Source organism: Dendrobium catenatum, unplaced genomic scaffold (assembly GCF_001605985.2).
Source record: "Dendrobium catenatum unplaced genomic scaffold, ASM160598v2 fragScaff_scaffold_1494, whole genome shotgun sequence".
NCBI lineage: Eukaryota > Viridiplantae > Streptophyta > Magnoliopsida > Asparagales > Orchidaceae > Dendrobium > Dendrobium catenatum.
Window position 1 is genome coordinate 550600 of NW_021319956.1, and position 22083 is coordinate 572682.

Consider the following 22083-nt stretch of genomic DNA (forward strand, 5'->3'; position numbering starts at 1 on the left):
CAATGCTTGAAATTTATTCAAACCAATTGGTATTTCCCGTATCCGATATCTTCAGAAGCCATATTCTTTTCAGGATTTATAGTCTTGACTTGCCTTTCTTCTGAATCTATTGGCTTTTCCAGCTATTCCACAATCCGTTTCTGTTTACCTGATTCAACATGTTTATAAATCTGTTTACTTTGAATACTAGCTCCATTATCCATTTTAGTATTTCTGAATCTTCTATTTCTGAAATTAACATGGATCCAAGGTCCATATTCTTCACCTTGATGTTTTAAGCCATCTTCCTTTACAACATCAGTTTGTGGTGTTTGATTAAGATAGAGAAGGTATAGAAGATGTTGTGGGAAAGGATGTTGAATTTGTACCGATAAACAAGTTTAATTCGGCCTGGCAGAAGACGCAACATATCAAGCTGAATTTTAATGTTAACTCTACCTGTTTATCTGAAGATGGCATGGCAGTGAAGCTCAACACAGACAAGGAAGTAGCCAATTCTCAGGTTTTAAAGAAATCATTGGTTGTCAAGATACTGGGACAGGACATGCCGTTCTCTGTTTGTAGTCAAGAACTCAGAAGACAATGGAGCAAGTATGGTAGCTTTCATCTCACCACATTGGGATGTAACTGGATTTTGTGTTCGTTTTCCAACATGGAATCCATTGAAGAAGTCTTAAGCGGAGGTCCCTGGTATATCGAGAATCATATTATCGGTATGGATAGATGGTCATCTTCATTCTCCACTGATTCGCTCAAGGGTATTACTTCTCCAGTCTGGATTTGGTTCCCTGGATTACCTTTAAGTTGCAGGGATGATGAAAATATTCCCATGATCGCTTCTATGATTGGAATTCCTATGATGCTTGATGGGAATTCTTTTAAGTGGGGTAAAAGAGAGTATGCTCGTTGCTTTGTTCGAATTGATTTGGAAAAAAACTCCCTATGGGGGTTTGGATTGAAGGAATTCATGGAAGAACCTTTCAGCGAGTTGAATATAAAAAGCTGAATTTCTCTGTTATCAGAATCTTCACTTTTAGAACAACATCAGACGATGCAATCTATTATGTATCCAATTTTGAAGGAGAAACTGGAATTGTCATCTCTTCAGTATTCCGATCAATAAGAACACCTTTACCTTTCCCTTCTACAGTTGGTTCAAGTCTCACTGGAGGCCTAAAGCCTTCCCTGATCACCAGATAAGATGAAATCCTGATCGGTTCTTGATCCAAAGAATCATTGCGGTTTTTGATGGATCTTTGATCAACAGGTCTAAGAGGAACACTACGATGGAGATCAGTCGGAGGATTACTGCCGGCAATCCGCTGCCGGCGGTCAGGAATTACCATCCTCACCAAGGTGACTCAATCACAAACAACCGCGAAAACAAAAGTAAAAAATCAAGAACAATTTCTCTCTCTAGAAAAACCCACAGCTTCTCTCTTGTTGCAAGGTTACTACTCATTAGGATACAGTAAATGACCATCTATCATATCACTATAATCACCTTAAAATATGAGGTTTTCCTATTAAAATGGCCTTATTATTCATTTATAAACCCCACTAAATAAATTTAGAACAGTAGCTAAATTCTTGAGAGTCACCCATGATGTAATTAACCTAAGAAAGAAAGTTCTTTTTTGGAAGAATTAGTAATTTGAATATATATATATATATATATTCTCATTAAAATATGAAATATTTTATGAGATCTACATGAAATTTGATAGTTAAATGTGGCTTGAAAATTTTTGGTCTCATCTTATTATCTTCTAACATAAATATTCTACATAAATTTTTTTCTCATATTTTTTAGGACTTAAAAAAAAAAAACCATTATAGATTAAAAAAGTTTTGGACAGAAAAATGAATTCAGTAAAACCCCCCCAAAAATGGTGCTTTGACCATTTCAAGCCAAGACAAAAGTTTCGGGAATATTAAGAAGTTTTCGGAGGGACGTCTGAAATGTACTTCTCATTTTTTAACACTGAAGGCTTAAGCAAGAAGGTTTTGACCAGCCCTTAATTTAAAAAAAAAAATTAAGAGATTTTTATAATTTTTTTATTAGTCCCTCGTTTTATCAAAAAATCCAGTTTTCTGTGTTCATACTCTCAGAACTCCCTTAATAAAACAACAAAGAGAATTTTCTCTACTTGTATAAAATTTTTTACGTTTATATTATGGCCAAATTATACAAGAGCACTCAAATTTTGGTTATTTATAAAATTATCATCCATGTTTTTTTTTTTTTTAACAATCGAATTCGTGTTGGGAATTTGCACATGCTTCGATCAAACTATTGGGAATAAAACAAGTTGAATATAAAGAATATTCTTGCAAATGAATAAGCTTAATAATGAAAGAATGTTTAATTTGAAAATAAGTGTACTTTATTATTCCTATACAAGTAAACTCTGATGCTTCTACGATGATGTGAATGGACTTTTATATTATGTTATGTTTAGAAAATTAGTACACTCAAACAACCATATAAAAGTACAAAAAAGTATGAACCCGGGAAAAGTAAATTCTATATTTGCACATATCACGATCAAACTATCGAGAATGGACAACAACATCAAGCCTTTGCCCCACTACATGGGGTCGGCTACATTAATCATTTTCTCCATTGTGTTCTGTTAAAAGTCAAATTCTTGTTTAAATCTAATAAAGAATGATCATTTCTAATATTTTCTAACCAAGTCTTTTTAGATCTACCTCTATCTTTCTTAATATAAGTCAAATCTAATACTTCTACTTTTCAAACTGGATTATCAGAAGGTCACCGCTTTATCTGACCAAACCATCTAAGGCGACTCTCTCTAATCTTATCTTCCACTGGTGCTACGCCAACCTTTTCACGTATATGCTCATTTTGTATCCTATCTCTAAGGGTAAAGCCACTCATCCACCTGAGCATCCTCATCTCTGCAACACTTAACTTAGTATTATGCTTATCTTTTAATGGTCAACATTCAGCACCATAAAGCATTGCAGATCTCAACACCATCTTAAATACAATTAGGAGTTATAATGAATATAATATTATGTATGAAATATAAATATTAGATGTAAAAGCAATGCAAGATAATAAGAAATGAATTGTTTAAAGAAGAAGAAGAAGAAATATATGTAAATATTTAATAATATTCAGGTTGCCATTTGATGAGTATTGCATGCATCAAAGTGAAAGTTGGAAAATATCTTAGCACATTATAATATATGAATATTATAGTTTATTTGTTGTTTTTAACATTAAAATTTGTAATTATCAAAGTTAGCTGTTGAATTTTAATAGATAAGCTAATATAGTTCATACTATATAATTATTTGAACCAAAGCAATATATAGTGGTAATGGAAGTATAATTCATTTAAATTATAATTTTGAACTTAAATAAGTAATCAATTTAAGCTATAAAATATGAAAGTCATATGAGATTTTGAAAATATATGTGATTTTGTAAAAATTCTAGAAACTAACATGTTTTTGAGTTACTCTTCTAATAGACTTCGCAAGTAGCATAGTCTATATTACAAAATGTAAAATAGTCACGTGCAATATAAATTTTGTGATATTATAAACCTAACATAGATGTGCTTATCAAATATCAAAATATTGTTAAGCTACACATACTCAGCAACTAGCTACAACTTTCTAGCTATCTAATGTCTGTTCTCTCAGCACAGCCGCAGCTCCAGTAGCACTTCTCCACTTATTTACATCATTGCATCAACTGTAAAAGCACTGTTATTGTAACGGGTTGTCTCCCTAAAGCTCTATATATGTCATGTAAACAGTAAATACTAACGTAACATTCTAATGATTCCATGACTGCTGTTAGTTTAGCTCTCTCGGTTAGGAGTTTCTTCATGGTATCAGAGCTTCTTTAGCCTCACGACAACCCTCTTCTTTTCCTTTCCATGGCTGACTCAGGGAGCACCTCTGACAATGCTCTGACCAACTTTTCTCAGCAAGCGCCGACGACATTTGAAACTATCATCCCACCGGCTTTGAAGTTTCTCATCTCAAACCTCAAGAATATCGTCCATGTTCATCTCAGCTCGGACAACTACCCGATTTGACGACTTCAAACCCCTCAAAATTTTTTCTGCCAACCATTTTGACGGCCATCTCACCGGAACCAGCAAATACCCATCAGAATATATACCCTCCACTACCTTTGGCATTATACGAATCCTCTCTATGCCTCTTGGACATTTCTGGATCAAAACCTGTCCTACGCTTTGTGCTCAACCATAATTGCTCCCATTCTTCCCTACATTCTCAATCTCTCAACCTGTCAAGAAATATTGCTCACACTAGAGAAACGACTTCAGCCCTCAAACAGAAACAAAGTTATTCAGCTCAAAAATGAGATGTATAACATCTCAATGAAAGATCTCTCCATGTCTTTGTACCTAAGCCACATCAAAACGATAGTAGACAACATCTCTGTTGTAGGATCAACCATTGATCAGGAAGATATCATCTTCTATATCTTGAATGGTCTACCGACACCATACTAGTCCTTCAAAACAGCTATAAGAACGAGATCCGATCCTATAAGCCTGGATGAGTTATATTCACTGCTATGTAGTGAAGAAATTAACTTGACAGAACAGATCAAACTCTTCCTGTCAGATACACTGACGATGGCATTCACAGCAACCAAAGGCCGCGCCTCATTCACACACGATCGTGCTCGGCACATCAGCAACGCTCCTCCATCGACCCGTACCCCTTACTCTGCTAGTTACGGGCGAGGAAGATCACCATCATATCAACTCGTTAACTGTCAAATTTGTGGAAAATCCCGGCACATAGCCCTGCACTGCTGGCACATATCAGACTTGAGCTACACCCCTCAAACTGCAACACCGGCTAAAGCATTATATTATACTACATCCTCGGCATCTCCAAACTTGTACCTGGACTCCGGAGCCACCATACACATCACCGCATATGCTAGACATCTCAAACAATCGAAACCTTATGCTGGATCAGATACGGTATCCATAGGCGACGGATCATCCCTTTCGATATACAACACTGGAGATGGACTTCTCCCAAAACCAATCCCTCAATGTAAGCTCCACCTTAAACATATTCTTCACGTACCAAATATTTCTCATAACTTTTTATCCATTCATAAACTCACCAATGATAACCTATGCTCTGTTCATTTTGATCCACATGGCTATCATATTAAGGACCTGATCACCCATGAAGTCATCCTCAATGGACTGAGCTCTCATGGCCTCTACCCGATCATCATTCCCAGCAAGTCTCCAGTACACATCACCCTCACTGCTCAAACTAACTCCAAGAAATTATGGCATTCTCGCCTAGGTCATGCACACAATTTTGTAACAACTGCTGTTATGCAGTCCCTTAGTTTATCTTTTCCGACCACAAATTTATGCTATGTGTCTTGTAATGTGGCCAAGAGCAACAAGTTACCATTCAAATCTCAAACAAAGTATGTAACTAAACCTTTATCTTTAATACATAGTGGCGTATGGGGACCTTCTCCCATTTTATCTCAAAATGCTTTCAAGTATTATGTCATCTTCATTGATGATTACGCCAAATTCTCTTGGCTCTATCTCATGAACTCAAAATCGAAAACGTATAATAAATTTGTTCATTTTCTTACAATGATACAAACTCAATTAAACACTAACATCCAATACTTCAGATCTGATAATGGAGGAGAATATACATCAACACAGTTCAGAACTCTTCTAGCTTCAAAAGGCATTATCCATCAACTCGCATGCCCCTACACTCCAGAACAAAACGGAGTCTCTAAATGCAAACACCACCATATTCTGGAGACAACACTTTCCCTTTTACATGAAGCTAGCCTTTCCCTATCTTTTTGGACAAATGCTATCCTCACATCCATCTTCCTAATAAACCATCTCCCATCCCAAAATACTTTCCTAAAATCCTCATACGAACTCCTAACCAACAAACATCCTGCTTACACTCAACTTAAGGTCTTCGGTTGCCTTTGCTTCCCCTGGCTCAAGCCACTAACCACCAACAAATTCTCCCCACGATCTACTCCGTGTATATTTCTTGGCTACTTCAAATCCTCCAACGGCTATCGTTGCTATGATCCATCCACCAACAAATTCATAACATCCCATCATGCAACCTTCTATGAGGATCAGTTCCTTTACTCTACCCCTTCACCCAAACACCCTAAATCCACTATCAATACACCAACCTTCCCCCCTAATAACCCCCACTTCTATCTCATCACCAACCACCTACAACGAGGCATCAATCAGCCCCCTACCACATACATCTACATCCTCATCATCTCCATCATTCTCCACCTCAAGCATCTCCACAGAATCCTATCCCTAACACCCATACACGAACCATTCACCAAGTCAACTCATCATCCAATGCTCACCAGATTCAAGACGGGTAACTTGAAACCAAAATAAATCTTCACACTCTCCGCTACATAAACAACCTCTCTCACTCCCTCCAACTTCACTCAAGCCAACATAGACCCAAACATGGTGTGCCGCCATGTCCATAGAATTCTATGCACTACAAAATCAAGGCACTTGGGATCTCATCTCACCTCCAACAAATCAACCCATTATATGATGGAAATGGACATACCGTCTCAAACTCAAACCCAATGGCACCATTGATCGATACAAAGCTAGACTCGTAACTCAAGGATACTCCCAACAATTTGGCATTAACTTCTATGAAACCTTTAGTCCAGTGGCCAAAATGCCCACCATCAAACTCCTACTTACCATAGCTCTTCACAACAACTGGTCCATTAAACAATGTGATATCTCCAACGCCTTCTTATATTGACCACTTCAGGAAACTATATTCATGAGACAACCCCCTAGCTTCATTGTTTCCTCTCACCCCAATCATGTTTGCAAGCTACACAAAGCTATATATGGCTTACATCAAGCACCACATCAATGGTTCCAAACATTTTCCTCATTTCTAATCAAACATGACTTCACTACAAGCCAATCCGACCCCTTACTCTTTCTTCATCGAATAACTGCCACACAAACATTTCTACTTCTCTATATTAATAACATTCTAATCACCGGAAACAATCCCAATCATATCACATCTCTTCTCTCACATCTTCAGCAATAATTTCACCTTAAAGATCTTGGTCCCATCTCCCTATTCCTAGGCATTCAAGTCACCAAGCAACCCAATTCATATTTCCTTCAACAATCCACATATGATGCCTTAATTCTATAAATCGATGGCATGGAGACTTGCAAACCATTACCCACTCCGCTCTCTGCTCAGTCCAAAACTTCTGCTGATAGCAAACTCCCATTTCCTAAACCAAAGCTCTTATGTAGAATTCTAGGCTCTCTACAGTACCTGACTATAACCCGGCCAGATATAGCCTTTGCTACCAATCTCCTCTCCCAAGCCATGCATCAACCACTCAATCTCCACTTTCACAAACTGAAACGTCTTCTCCATTATATCAAGGGTACTCTCGACTTTGGATTACCAATCACCAATGGAGATCTCATTCTACGCTCATACTCAAACGCTAATTGGGCATCTAATCCATCCGACCATAGATCCAACTATGGCCACTGTTCATACCTTGGCAATACGTTCATCACTTGGAGCGTTAAGAAACAAGCAACTATCGCCAAATCATCCACGAAAGCGGAGTATCGTCCTCTTGCGGCAGTTGCCATGGATATCGTATGGCTACGACGTCTTCTAGCAGATTCACTATTCCACTGACTACGACCACACCTCTATATTGTGACAACATCTCAGCCATGACTCTGGCAAATAATCCGGTCTTTCACGCTCATACCAAACACATTGAAATAGACTATCACTGCATACTAGACAGGATCAATGCAAAGGAAATCACGATTCACCATATATCATCCCAGAATCAATTGGCTGATATTCTAACTAAAGCTCTACCTCCAAAACGCTTCAATGAACTTCGCTCCGAACTAACCATCCAGCTTCTGGATACTTAGTTTGAGGGGGGTGTTAAGCTACACATACTCTGTAACTAGCTACAACTTTCTAGCTATCTACTGTCTGTTCTCTCAGCACAGCCGCAGCTCCAGTAGCACTTCTCCACTTATTTACATCATTGCATCAACTGTAAAAGCACTGCTCTTGTAACAGGTTGTCTCCCTAAAGCTCTATATATGTCATGTAAACAGTAAAGACTAACGTAACATTCTAATGATTCCACAACTGCTGTTAGTTTAGCTCTCTCGGTTATGAGTTTCTTCAAATATATGCTTGATTAATACTATTATATGAGATTCAAAAATATAGGAAAGATAATATTATGCTGACTAGTAATAAGGTATCAATAATGGAGTCAATTTGCAATGTATTTGGAATTCAGTTGAAAATGTTTGAGGCTTCATTTAGGACAGTTTTTTTATTTCTTTCTAAAACGACTTTTAAGTACAAAAATTTTTTGAATTAGAAAATTTTTGTAAAAAAAATAGTTTTATAAAGTAACAAAAAAAGTTACCCCAAATGAAGCCTGAGTTTAGAATACATTATAAATAAAATGTAGAATGAATTTAGAATTTACAAAAAATAAGTTTATATTTATTTCCATGAAATCAAATATCTAAAATTTGAAAATCCTTATAATTAAAATATTTTGTATTCCTTTGTCAGCATACCAAATAACCACCAACTTTTTTTTTCTCTTTGAAGAAAAAATTCATTTTTTTAATAATTCTAAGACTTCTTTTAAGATAATTTTTTAACTATTTTTTAAAACAGTTTTTTTATATAAAAATTATTTTGAATTATAATTTTTTTACTAAAAAATTATTAAAAAGCAGCATAAAAAAAACTACTCCAAACATAAGCCTAAAAGTTAAATATAATTTCCCACTTTCGTTAGCTGTCAAATTCTACTAATCAAACTAATCATGAAACACGATAGGGTAACGTATTCATCTCGGCAAATGGCGTTGCTTTGGGAAAAGTTTCATCATTGCTCTAATCCGTATCATTTTTTTCTTTTCGTTATAAATATATATTTATATTTCTGAATTTGTTTTTATATGTGAAAAATTCGGTGGCCATTTAGTTAATGACCTTACGTTAAATAGATTCATCATAAATACATAGATCACACTTTATTGTCTGTTTGGCACAGGTGAAGCTTCTTAGAAAGCTGGTTATAAAAAACATTAAAAAATAATAGCCAAATAAAATTATGATTATTTTGGTTGAAAAAAAGAGCTTCTATCATAAAAATTTCTAATAAAGAGTATAAAACATCAAGGAAACAATAGCCAAATGAAATTATAATTGTTGTTTGAAGAGATCAAAGATTTTATATATATTTAATATATTTCTATGGATGCCATATTTTCTTATTTTCAATAAATAAAATAATTATATAATTCACATAGAAAATATGAGATGCTTCATAGTCAGGCCATATGCTCCTAAACGATATTCTTTGAATCTATGAAAAATATATTTCTTAAGGAGTAAAGTTTAATTAATAAATTAAGCCTGCATGCACTGTCATTTAAAGGGAAAAGCACATGCTGAGAATCAAGAATATTACTTTTGTTAGGCTTTCCTTTCTCCAATCTTTGGCAGTTCAATAAATCTTAAAGGGTGATGAGATGTCAAATCGTTAGAGCCGTATGTTCTAAACAAAAATTTTACAATAAAAAAATGAAAAGCAGAAATTATTCGCGAAATTGAGGTAAAAAAGAATAGATTGTTTATTCAACTTTTATATAGTCTCATTTGCGATGATTCTGTTCCTATTTGATTCAAAATATTAATTTGGCTGTTCTTTTCCATCTCCCTCTTTTTGTCTGTCTGTTTGTTGAAAGACAAGATAATTTGTTTGCTAAATGAATCTAATATGATAATTTTTAAAATTGAAAATATCTTCTATGGATCACTAAATAATGATAAATTCTCTCCTTTAATAAGTTGTGTTTTTTTTTGAAATATAGATCATATTATGTACATTTTTAAAAATAAAAGAATATGATATAAATTTACAGAAACTTAAATAATAAACCAATGGAAAAAGTATAAAGCTAAAGCTCTTGGTGGGGAGCATTACAAGTGGGTGGATGCAAAAGAAGAAATGGCCACTTGAACTACTTTAAAAAAGAGGTTTTCAACCTTGTGTCTTTCTTTTTCTTCACTTATTTACACGCTTGAGCCACTTTAGCTCCACATGTGTGAAATGCCGACCACATGAACAAGATAAAATGCTGCTTTCATTCATAGAAGATAATTTGCTTTCTTTCTTCTTTTTTTTCTCTACTTTTTCCTTAGTTTGCCAAATGATTTTCATTTTGTTGTGCTTCCTATCACCCTCCACACATGAAAAAGTTTGAAAAAGAAGAGGTATGAAGTAGGCAAATATGTCATTATCTTATATCAAATACTAATACTTTATGATATAATAATAAAGTTTCAAGACAAATCTAGCCAAGGATAGAGTGAGGAGAGTGTGAAAGAGGATATTGATTTGATCAAGAATTTAACATGAAACTTTCTTCTTGAAAAAGGTATTCAACTATCTTAAAATATAATGTCGCACCCTTTAGTTAATCAGGCTTTGTTAGCGAAACGATGTGATGTTTTTAATTTTTAATCATGTGTACAAGTATGAATCATAAATATATTCCTTGCTAGAAAATTTGTGACGGTTGAGATAATTTGTTTAATATCCTAGCTTTGTATAAATATCTAACATGCATGGGTAAAAATTATAAGTGACGCCTGAATGTTACATGTAAATTAAACATAAAAAAGTGAAAAGATGATAGGGCTTGATCTAGTTGCAAAAGTCGACTATTAAGTAAAGATAAAAAAAATCTCTCATTCCTCACACTTGAAGAAGATGAGATTACACACAAAAATAATTGTCTAATTCTCATTGTAAAGATTACAGAGCTTATATGTTTACATTCAGAAAGCTGAAGTTTAAAAATAGAATTGGAATGTTAGTAGTCATGCGATAATAATTAGATGATATAAATCAAGCTATGATGGATGAAACTGCTATTGGTGGTTGACTAATATACAATGCAATAATATTCTTAAACTTTTTAAGCTCCTAAAAGAAATATTTGGCCATGATCAAAATACTCTTCGAACACTCCATATTAATCCTCTTGATTATAATTGGATGAATTAGACAAAATTTAATGAGAAAAACATCCATAGTCTCTTGACTACTACCTTTTTTTAGAAGGCCGGTCAGTTTCTTATAATGAATTTTTATATTTTTAAGGATTATTTGAATTGCTATTAACAAGCCATGATGGATTCATTAGCAATTATATGTACTTATCCATGATAAATAAGATTTGCATTAGAGCAAACTATTTCTCACATTAATGAGGAGTAAATTGATCTAAGGCAGAGAGCTCCAAAAAGTACCTTATAGTAACTCTAGCTCAACTCCCAAGTTTTGATGTGTTTTTGAAAGAGAATATTTGAAAACGCTTCTTAAGGATATCTCCCCTATTTTGGTGAATCTTAAAAAGAAACATACTATAGGAAAAATGATATTTTTTGGTGGACTTTCCAGCGAAATAGTAGTCGTCGAATGGTCCAAGGGAATTATCAGCGGAAAGTACGCTTGAATTTCCCAAGAAAATTTTCGATAAAAATCTGCCAAACATTTTTGGCAAAATTTATCGTCTATAATTTTGAACGACTTTAAATAGCTCGACAGAAATTTCTAACAAATTTTATGCCAGAAATTTCCTACAAATTTCAAACTATTCTTTTATCTGTGCTACAAGTTTGAAGCAATTTTTCGACCGATTTTCTGTCAGAAATGGTGATGCAATGAATTTTTAATTGAATTTTAACAGAGCTATTTTGCTGGTATATTTGGCAAATTTTTGACTGAATGCCCGCCAGAAACTCCGGTTGAATATTCTACTAGCGAATACTGAAAAAAGCATCATTTCTGGGTTGTGATGATTTGCCAAAAAAACTTTAAAAATATTTTTGATGAAATTTTCCACTAGTATTCCCCTTTTTCACACCTATTTTTCTAATAGACTAGAATCCACCTGATAACTACTGGTAAACATCAATGTTGACCTTGTTTTTTCATTAAACCTTGGGTCTTGGGTGTTGACTTGGTCAAATTGACCAAGGCAGACCCCAAGACCTCTTCCTTTAAATTCAATGGGTCAAACCATGTCTGTGGAGCCCAGACCCAGGCCCTGGGTCAACCTAGGTTGACCCAATTAGGCCAAATATTCCCCATTTAAATTCAAATCAATTCCAATCCTTCCTTGGCTAAATCCACCACATATTTGGGTCTATTTGATCATGTTGATTGGGTCAACCCTTGGCTTGGTCAACCCAAACCTCACATGGTCAAATTTGACTTTTTTTTATCAAATTCACCCCATTTAATGCATTTAAACCTTTCTTAATGATTCCTTGACTCAAATCTCAGCCAGGGAGGCTCTTTTCCCTCCTAATTCACCCTAGGTTTGATCTAGGCCATCCATCATGAGGCCAAGGCTATATATATTCTTTTTAGGGTTCATGAGAAGGGACTTTTTGCATGATCACTTTCTCCATGCCTTCCAAGCCTGAGAATTTTTGTGTGTGAGCTCCCCAGACCCTCTTTTATACTTCCCTAGTCGAATCTGTTTGGTCAGAGCCACTAGTGATCGGTTCTAAGGCGAAATCAGGCCCAATCTTTCCAAGCTTCATATCCTTCGATCGACAGAGTTTCAAACTACCACTTCAACTAAGGAAGTGTACGAGAATAATCTAAAAGCTAAAAGAATCCAATATTTCCAAAATCCAATGATTAGATCTCTCAAAAACTCTAACCCTAGGTCACTACACATAGAGATAAATAATGTTGTCAAAAGTGTAATTAAACTGCAAAATCACCTCCCCATGATTTCTCTTTATTCATAGACCTTATGTTTAAAATTTCATCTTGTTTGATTGAGCCAAATGATCAAACAAGATGAAAAATGGTTCCTAGGGCATCTCAGTAGCGTATATAAGGTGTACGAGATCTCCACCATTGATCATTTGATCAAATATGGAGATCCTATCATTTTGCGGCTTCCTCCAAATCACGGAGCTGCTTTGATAGCCTGATACCGTATCTGGTGCGATCAGAGACATCCATCTCAAACCGCCCGAGATCATACGGCTCCATATGGTCATTGACATGGTTAAGAGAAACCACGCCGCGGATAATCATCCCGCAATCATGTGGCAATGATTGAGCGACGGTGCAATCATTGCCCATGATTACAAATCGCGTTCGTGATTTGAGCCAGCCAACTAAAGCACGATGCTTGTCTGACTGCCGCCACTACTTTTTTATTTATATTTAGTATTTTTAATGCTTTTTAAATTCAGATTAGTTCAAAAATTAATTTAAAAATCCAATATATAAATATTATACATCAAAATTTTTAGAATTTAATTTATTTTAATTTAAATCAAAATTAATTCATAATGTATTATATATTTTAAGTTATTTTAAAAACTATCATTTTTAATATTTAATTAATATTTAAATTAATATTTTGTTAAAGAGTCAACTAGCATTCATAATTTTAAAAGTTAATTAAAATGTGTCTAAACCTTAATTATATTTACTTAGGCATCAAATACCTAACATAAGTCAAAGAGGCCAATTAGGAATCTGCTCTAGAAGTCGGCCTTAATTCCTTAAACTCAAACTAATTAATGTCCCTAACACTCTATATTAAAAGACCAGACTCATGGTTTTGAAGCGCTTAGGTGTTTTCACTGTCTCCTCAATCCAGGCCGGGGTAAGTCCAAATCCTGCATTACATTAGCTAAGTTTGGGTCACTAATTTTCAGTACCTAATTTATGCTTAGGTTCTGAGGATGGCTCTGGCTATAAGGCCTCAACTTTTGAGAATTTATTCCTATTTTTCTAATGAAATAGACAACTCAAACATAAATCCCTTTCAATCAAATTCAAGCCCAACACTTAAGATTGGCTGAGGTGTTTCTAATGTCATTCGGAATCTTAAAGCACCTTCTATATTCCTTTGAGTCCAAAAATAGGTGCTCAATTTTGATCTAATCTTATTTGAAAATTCTAACCATTACCTTCTTTGATATCAAACTTTGAATTCTTAAATAAAGTTTTTATGTTTATTAATTGAGAGTATTTGTAGAAAACTTCAATTTCCCTATGATGTAATTAACTATGAGGGCATGCACTCAAAAGTAGATTTAGAAACCCAGATTAACTTTCAAAAATAAAGTTTTCAAAACCTATAAATAATTCTCTTTGGGAAAATCAAACATCGCAATCATTATCATCATTTCTGAATGATTAATAGTAAATAATATCTTTTTCTCTTGGTAGATATATTATTCTACTACCATGATTTTGATTATGAAATTAATGATCCCTTATCCAAATTATTATAGATGAATAATTGATTGAACATCACTTCGACCCTCTAGGGTCTTATGTTGCCTTTTCCCGAGTTGAGTATGATAACTCAGAAAATAATTAAATTTTAGAATTTGAACCCAATATGGAAGGATATGTTCACCTCCCGAGGTGATATATCATTCATAATGACATGTTTGATTTTGAAAATAAAATCCAAAAATTTAATTCTCCCAAAAAAATTAACTTTTTCAAAACTATAACACTTTTTAATCAAATAGTCTATAATAACCTACGAGTAAAAAAGGAGTAAGAAACAATAAAAAACCACCTGCAAGAAAAACTAGAACATGAACCATAACCAGGATAAGAGGAAGGAAGAGATTACCACCTAACACAATTGCAGTAACAAAACAAATATATCACTTGGAAAACAAGAGCAACAAAAATAATAGAAATTGAGAAGAAATAATAAGTAGTTGAATAGGGGAGGAGATTAATACATGAATAAATAGATGAAGGACAAATGAACCTAGAAGCCAACCCAAAGACATTAGTTCCTACTATAAGGCAAGCCCAATTTTTCCAACTTTACTATACCCCTTAAATCATGAAGGTCACTTAACTTGTATAAATTATTAGTGGATGAGAAGGCACCTTTTTTGGCAAGCTAATAAGAACAACAATTCCCTTCAATCTATGAGTGATCAAAAATTCAATTTGATGAAGATATTTCTTGATACTCTTAAAATGATAATGGAGGGAAGCATTGTTGTATGTGTTTGAATTGATTAAATTAACCAATAATAAGGAATCATATTCATTCCAAATCTTAAAAAAATTATGATGACCCTATTGATTATATTAGATGTAAGTGTTTGAATTGATTAAAAGGGGCTATTATTGTGTTGATTAAGAATTTCATGTGTTCAATACCAATTTATTTACTATAAATGGTTAACCCTATTATTAAGTTTTGAAATAAATTTGATAAAAAAGTAAATAAATTTTGTTTGGTCTCGTATTAAAACTATAAAAGATTCATTGGTCTAGTTGGCTTTCTTGGACTAGTCCTACCAAGGAGTTTAATTTAGACTGTAAATCTATTTCTGAGATGGTTAAAGAATTTTTTATAATCTTTGGTGGAAGTTTAGGGTTCCATAATTCCTCTAGACTAAGTTTATGAATCATAAGTTTAGTAATAATATTCATCATACTCTGGGATTCTTTAAGAAAGGCCAATCTTTAGGTTGGAATAAGTTACGGAAAATTAAATGTCTTGATGAGACAATTCTCTAATAGGGATTGAAAAATGATTTATCCCATTTTTGGAATGAAGACAAGATTAGTTTTGGATCTCTAAACTCTTAATTTAATACCGATTCTACCACCTCATTGAAGGTGCCTGACTTTATTAGAGATGGAAAGTGGTGTGAAGATCTCTTACTAAGTCATGTGCCTCACAATATAGTTGATATTATTTGTGTAATTTTTTATAATATTTCTCTTTATCTTAATGATATTTCTATATTAAAATTTTTTTTAGAATGGAATTTGGTTTTAAAAAAGTGTGGCAATTATTTATATTTAAAAAGGTGGTAGTATTTATAACAAAGTGTGGATTTCCTCCACTCCTATTTATATTTCTCCCTTCTCTTAAAGAATTTTAAAGGGATTCATATATGTTGATAGTAGATTTCAATATAAGGGTATTTGTAGGGTCCTTAAATGTCATTGTTGCTCCCAAATTGAAACAATTAAGTATGTGTTTTTGGATGGTTCTATTCCTACTAAGCCACAGTTTGATTTGGATAATGCATTAGGTCATAAATTGCAATATCATAATAATAACATTTATTGATTCATGGCTACTTAGTTTCACATAAAACCTATGTGTCACATTTTTTCTATTATTCCTTTGGTTGCTTTCTGAGTTTTGTTGTTGGAAAGTAATAATCGTAAGAATAAAAATATTAAAATGGTCTCTGAAATGATTATCAATTATCTTGAATAAAAAAATCATCATCCTTTTACTACCAAGTTATAGACCCTTGAAAATTTTAGAGGGAATACTATTTGGCTCTCGTATTTGAACATTATTTATATAAAATTTGGAAGTTATAAAACTCGTATAAGAGTTTGGTGGATCAAACCTCATGTTCAAGAATTTAAACTTAATGTTAATAGTTCTATTACTAGTGGAAGTGTAGGTTGCAGTGGTATCTTAAGGGATCATTAAGGTGAATTTTGAATATAATTTTTTTTCTAAAATTTTCAATGATAATGTGTAATATGCTAAATAATGAGAACTTGTTAAGAGGCATTTATTATCTATTGAGAATAAAAGTTTAAATAAATGGATTGATTTATATTCAAAACTGCTTGTAAGTTTAGTTATTACTTGTGAATGTCTTAATGCAAATATGTTTTGTTTGTTTAACAAAACATTAATTTTACTTGATAAAGTTAACTATAGAATTTGAAGAGAGGTAATATTTGTGCTAATTAGCAGACTAAGGAAGGTATTGAGATCCCTAATACAATATATTTTACAAAAGATTCCATCTTTGTTGTACTCAAAGGCAAGATCAGGTTTAACAAATTGGGTTTTCCTTACATGAGAAAGTAATTTTTTGGTTGAATCTATTTTTATGCTCTAGGTGAATCTTGTACATTGGTTTACTCTTTATTTTAAGGTTTTATTTCTGCTCTATTTTTTTTATCTTTAATCAATTTTCATGTAATGATGGTTGTGTTGTATAGTACATTTAGTGGGGTGCGCTATAGGAAAACCATGTATTATAGTCAAACTTTTTAGCAGAGCAAAATACATCGATAAAAGTTGTGATGTAACTAGCTGATATTTTGTCGATAACGTGACGACGAGGTATTTAGAGGAATTTTCATTGGGCAATTATAGTTGAAAAATCTGCTGGCACATTTGACTTTTTTTATAAAACTTGCACCTTATTAAAGTGTGTTATCATTTGAAACATACCAGTGAAACTTTGGCTGATATTTTATCAGCTTACATAAACCTAACAAACATTTTTTGGTGGATCATTTGGCGATAACATTGCGCAAAAAAACCACTAAAAATTCTATCAAAGAAAGCCCTATTTTCCTTCTTCCGTCATCTTTCTTCTCAATTTCTTTCCTCCTCATTTGATTCACATAGCTCACATCAGTTTCCACAACCAAACGTTGCCTCCATCAACATCAGTCTGTCACGTGATGCTCACCGCCTCAATTGCCTATGCTCACCATCTCAATCATTGACATTCATTTCCTTTATTTTTAAAAATTCACCATAAGATTTTCTTTTATCTTAGATGTTCTTTGTAGACATTTGTAAGTGTTTATACCATGGTGTATAAATTTTTTTATGTTATTCTTCTTGTTGATGAGTCTAGAGAGGGAGTTGATATGTATATTATTAGTAGAATTCAAATTAGATGGTTAAAGTGGAGGAATGCAATGGGAAAATTATATAAAAGATAAGTAATGTGGTAAGACTTGCAATGTGTGATAGAAAGTTCCCATTATTTTAGGGGAAAATACTATAAAATGTGGTGAGACTTGCAATGATTTATGGTGTAAAATGTAGGTCATTAAAAGAGAAGCATTATATTAAGTTAAGTGTTTACACATATTATAATGTTTATGAGTGGATATATATAATTATTATTTTAAGTGTTTTTTTGATTAATTAAATGATTAAACAGTTTATTAATAATTAATTAAATTAAAACTTGAATATTTTCATCAATTTCATAAAAAATAATTTTTAAATTATTTTATAATATCATAGAGCTTTTAATGTTTAATTTAATTTAATTTAATATTTATTTTTAAATATTAATTATTTTTTAAATATTTTAAAATCCCTTTATATATATATATATATCATTTTATTTGAGAGGTCCATTTGAGATTTTAAGCATGGATTGTGCATATGAATAGAATTCATTGGGGGGCGGGGGGAGGATTAGTGAATTATTGGATCCCAATCATTCACTATTGACATCATTAATCTCACTTAATTATTATTTAGTTTTCTTTTGCATGTGTAGGATGCACGAGCACTTAACTTAGGCTCTCCTTATTCTAAGAACATGGGGTGTTATGATGTGTTGCATTTTTCTTTATGTTACCCAATAATTAGTTATTAAAATTTGATTTAAACCTATTTAACATAGCGACACCCTATGGACAATAATTAAGAATCAGCCTAGCAAACTTAGAGAAATTCTACGAGCTAAGGTACTCCTTCGATTGACATGAAACTTTTTTTTTATTGACATGAAACTTGAAACATTTCAACTTAGTGACATCTTAAAACCCCTGGAATTTTTTAAAAAAATTTAGGACCCTTTAAACTCTTTAATTAAGAAACCCTAATTTAACCTTTTAATTAAACCCTCATAACTTCAAAAAAATTCTAATAAATTTAAATCAAATCCAAAAATTATCCATAATATCTCAAACTCTTTAAAATTTAGTCCTTAATCTTAGAAAATTAAAAGCGTCTTAATGGGACTTCAATCTAAATATTAAATTTAATTTTGATTAAAAATCACACTTTTAATTAAATTACATAATTAAAAATTATTAAAAATTCTAAAATTTCCTCAAACACTTTAGAGCTCTTCCTTAGGTCATTCCTGACCTTTGAAGATGATTCCAAGAGGTTTTGAGCTGATTTGGATCAAATCCCTAAGTTAACCTTAATTAAACAATTTTAATAATTCATTAAATACCCAAACTTTAAAAATTCATAACTAATTAAAAAAAATCCAAATTAGGTAAACTAGAAGGAATTCAACTCTAATTAAAATTTAGTATTTATTAAAAATATTAACTTTCTAGAAAATAACCTAAATTAAAAAGAAAACTCCAAAGTTATAATTTTTTGAAGTTTCGGGCCCTAATTACTGAACTACAGTTGATTAGAGAGTTATTTTTTTGAAAGCTAATATTTTTAATAATTCATAACTTAACCTAAAACTCCAAATCCAGAAAACTCAAAGTCTAACTATTTCCCTTAAGGTCTAATATTTAATAAAAATGCTAACACCTCTAAATCTAGCTTATTTCTAAAAGTCACCTTTTGGACTCCTTCAACTTAGCGGGTAGGATGACCCCAGACCTTCTAAAATATATTAACACAACCTAAACTTAAAAGAACACTATCTTAAATATTTAAACTAACAAACCAACTAAATTTATTAAAATTAACCCTAAGAGATTAATACTTAAACTTTAATTAAAATTTCTCCTTTTGACCTTCAACAAATCAGATCACAAATAACTTGAACTAATCACCTCACATAGGACATATCCAAAGTCACACAACCAACTACACACACATAGAGTTATTTGATAGGGCATTGCTTCTATTTTTAGGTTAGGCTGGTATTTTTCTTTTCTATTTCTATGATGTGATGCTTTGCATATGGCACATGTATTGGTTATTTTAGTTGTGATGATTGCTATAATGATTTTTATTACTACACCCTCTTTATGATGTGATGTGCTATAGATTACCCATAGGTTAGGGATGATCTTGATACTAACAATGTCGTTTGTAGGTAGCCAAGCTCATACAATGCTAATACAGGGGGCTAAAATGATAAATAAATCATATATATGCTTACTATAGGTGCTTCATTTACTTAGCCCCCAAATAAATAAGAGCATAGCCAAGTGTGGCTAGCATGAGTATTTTCAATTCCTTATATAGCTGTTTGGGATATTTTATATCAACCGCTTAGGATAACCATACAGAAGAGTCTATATTTTTTTTTCATGATGTAATTATAATTTAATGTATCGAGTTGTGAAAGTTTCTAAACATAAGGCATTTCAAATATTAGAGATCCAAAGGGAAAAAGAAAGTCCCTTTACAGAGAATTTATTTTTTATTTGGGTACCCTTCTAAAAGACGAACCCTACAAAGACTGAGAAGGATGATCCATAGAAGGACAAAAAGATGAGGATGAAGATGAAATGCCTTATTTTTTTAAGACTTCCATCATTCATTAGGATTAGAATCCATGTTACTATCGGTGGGGCCTAGCCACCATTACTTTTTTGCTAACTCTAGGTTGTACTTATATGACACTTGCTATGGACTTTCTTTTTACACTGGTTATTTTATTTATATTGATTTATTTATTTTATTTGCACAATAGAAATTGCTTGCTTTTTTTAGATTTCTTTATTGCATGTCTCTATGTCTGATTTCGCTAAGCTCTTTAGGAATAAAATCTTTTCTACTCATAATTAAAATATAATATTTTAGGAATTAAATAACAAAAAAACCTAACAATCTAGGGAATAGTCATAATCATCCGGGGTCACATACATATTAATGCATCTTTTCTTTCCTTGCTTTAAGACACTTTCCCGCCAACGGATAGAGTCCAGATAATCCAACCTATGAGAATGAGGTGCTGGATCTAGGGAAGTCTAATCTTTCTAAAAAATTATTTTATAACCCTTTTTAAAATTTCAGGCATATCTGATTAGGAGACTTTCAACTAGCATGCATTATATTAGAAATTAATTAAATCAAAATTTTAATTGCATTAGTTATAGAAGCATTCTACGCCATATAAGTATAAGGCCACTTAAGAACCTCTCTTAATGTTGGACTAAACTCTTAAAAACTCAGTCACTCACCCATCTTTCATAAAGACTAGATAACATGAATTTTATATAACTAGGTGGTTAGCTGTTTTCCTTTTTAGGTAGGATATAAGTCCATGATGCATTAGCTAGAACACGGGTGTTAGTATTATGTATAGAATACTAGTCACATTCTAAATTTAGGGTTTAAAGCTACTACTATCGGTGTCTCGTAGTACACTCCATCGGTGGGTAAGTCATTTATCCTTCAAAGGATATAAACCCTATTTATTTGTGTCACATGGATGACACCACCTTCATCCTTCTCTCTTGTATGCTCTAAGTGTATTGTTTATTTCTTTTCTCCAGATTCTTCTCATGACCTTAGTCCCTTTGGATGTTGAAGTGAGCCGTGTATGTTGATTAAGCCAAGTTGAACACTTTTATTCCTTTTGAGTAGGAACTTTACAGTATCCTTCCTATGTGCCAATCCCATATGAGAGGATAATATAAGATTCTTAATCGAGAGTCTTCTTAGGCCCCAGCTTAAGATGCAATTAACCATGGGGGCTTGTTCCCATGGGAAATTGAGTCCCACATCAAATAAACCCCACTTGAGCTGATATATTGGGTGGGGGGAAACCCCGTGACTCCGATCATGTCATACATATTTTTACCCATTGAGGTACGTATGCGAGAGACACTATCCTCAATGGTTAATCATATGTATGATATAATCTGCCCTCCTATTGGCCAGCTTGCGAAGAGCACAAAGGTCTGCGATCATCTTCATCCTTTGGGATGGTGCGGCCGTACCCTTTGCATTTTGTCTCCCGCACAACAATATTCCTTTCGGAGGTCCACAGTTAATTCCAGCAAATTTAGCTTGTATTCTAACAGATGCCCGCTAGAAGAAGTTGATTTTCTTATAGTGAGAAAGGAGTCCTTGATGATCTTCTAAAGGAAAATAAATTGTTCAATTAAAAATCTAGCTTAAAAGCAAAAGTATGAAT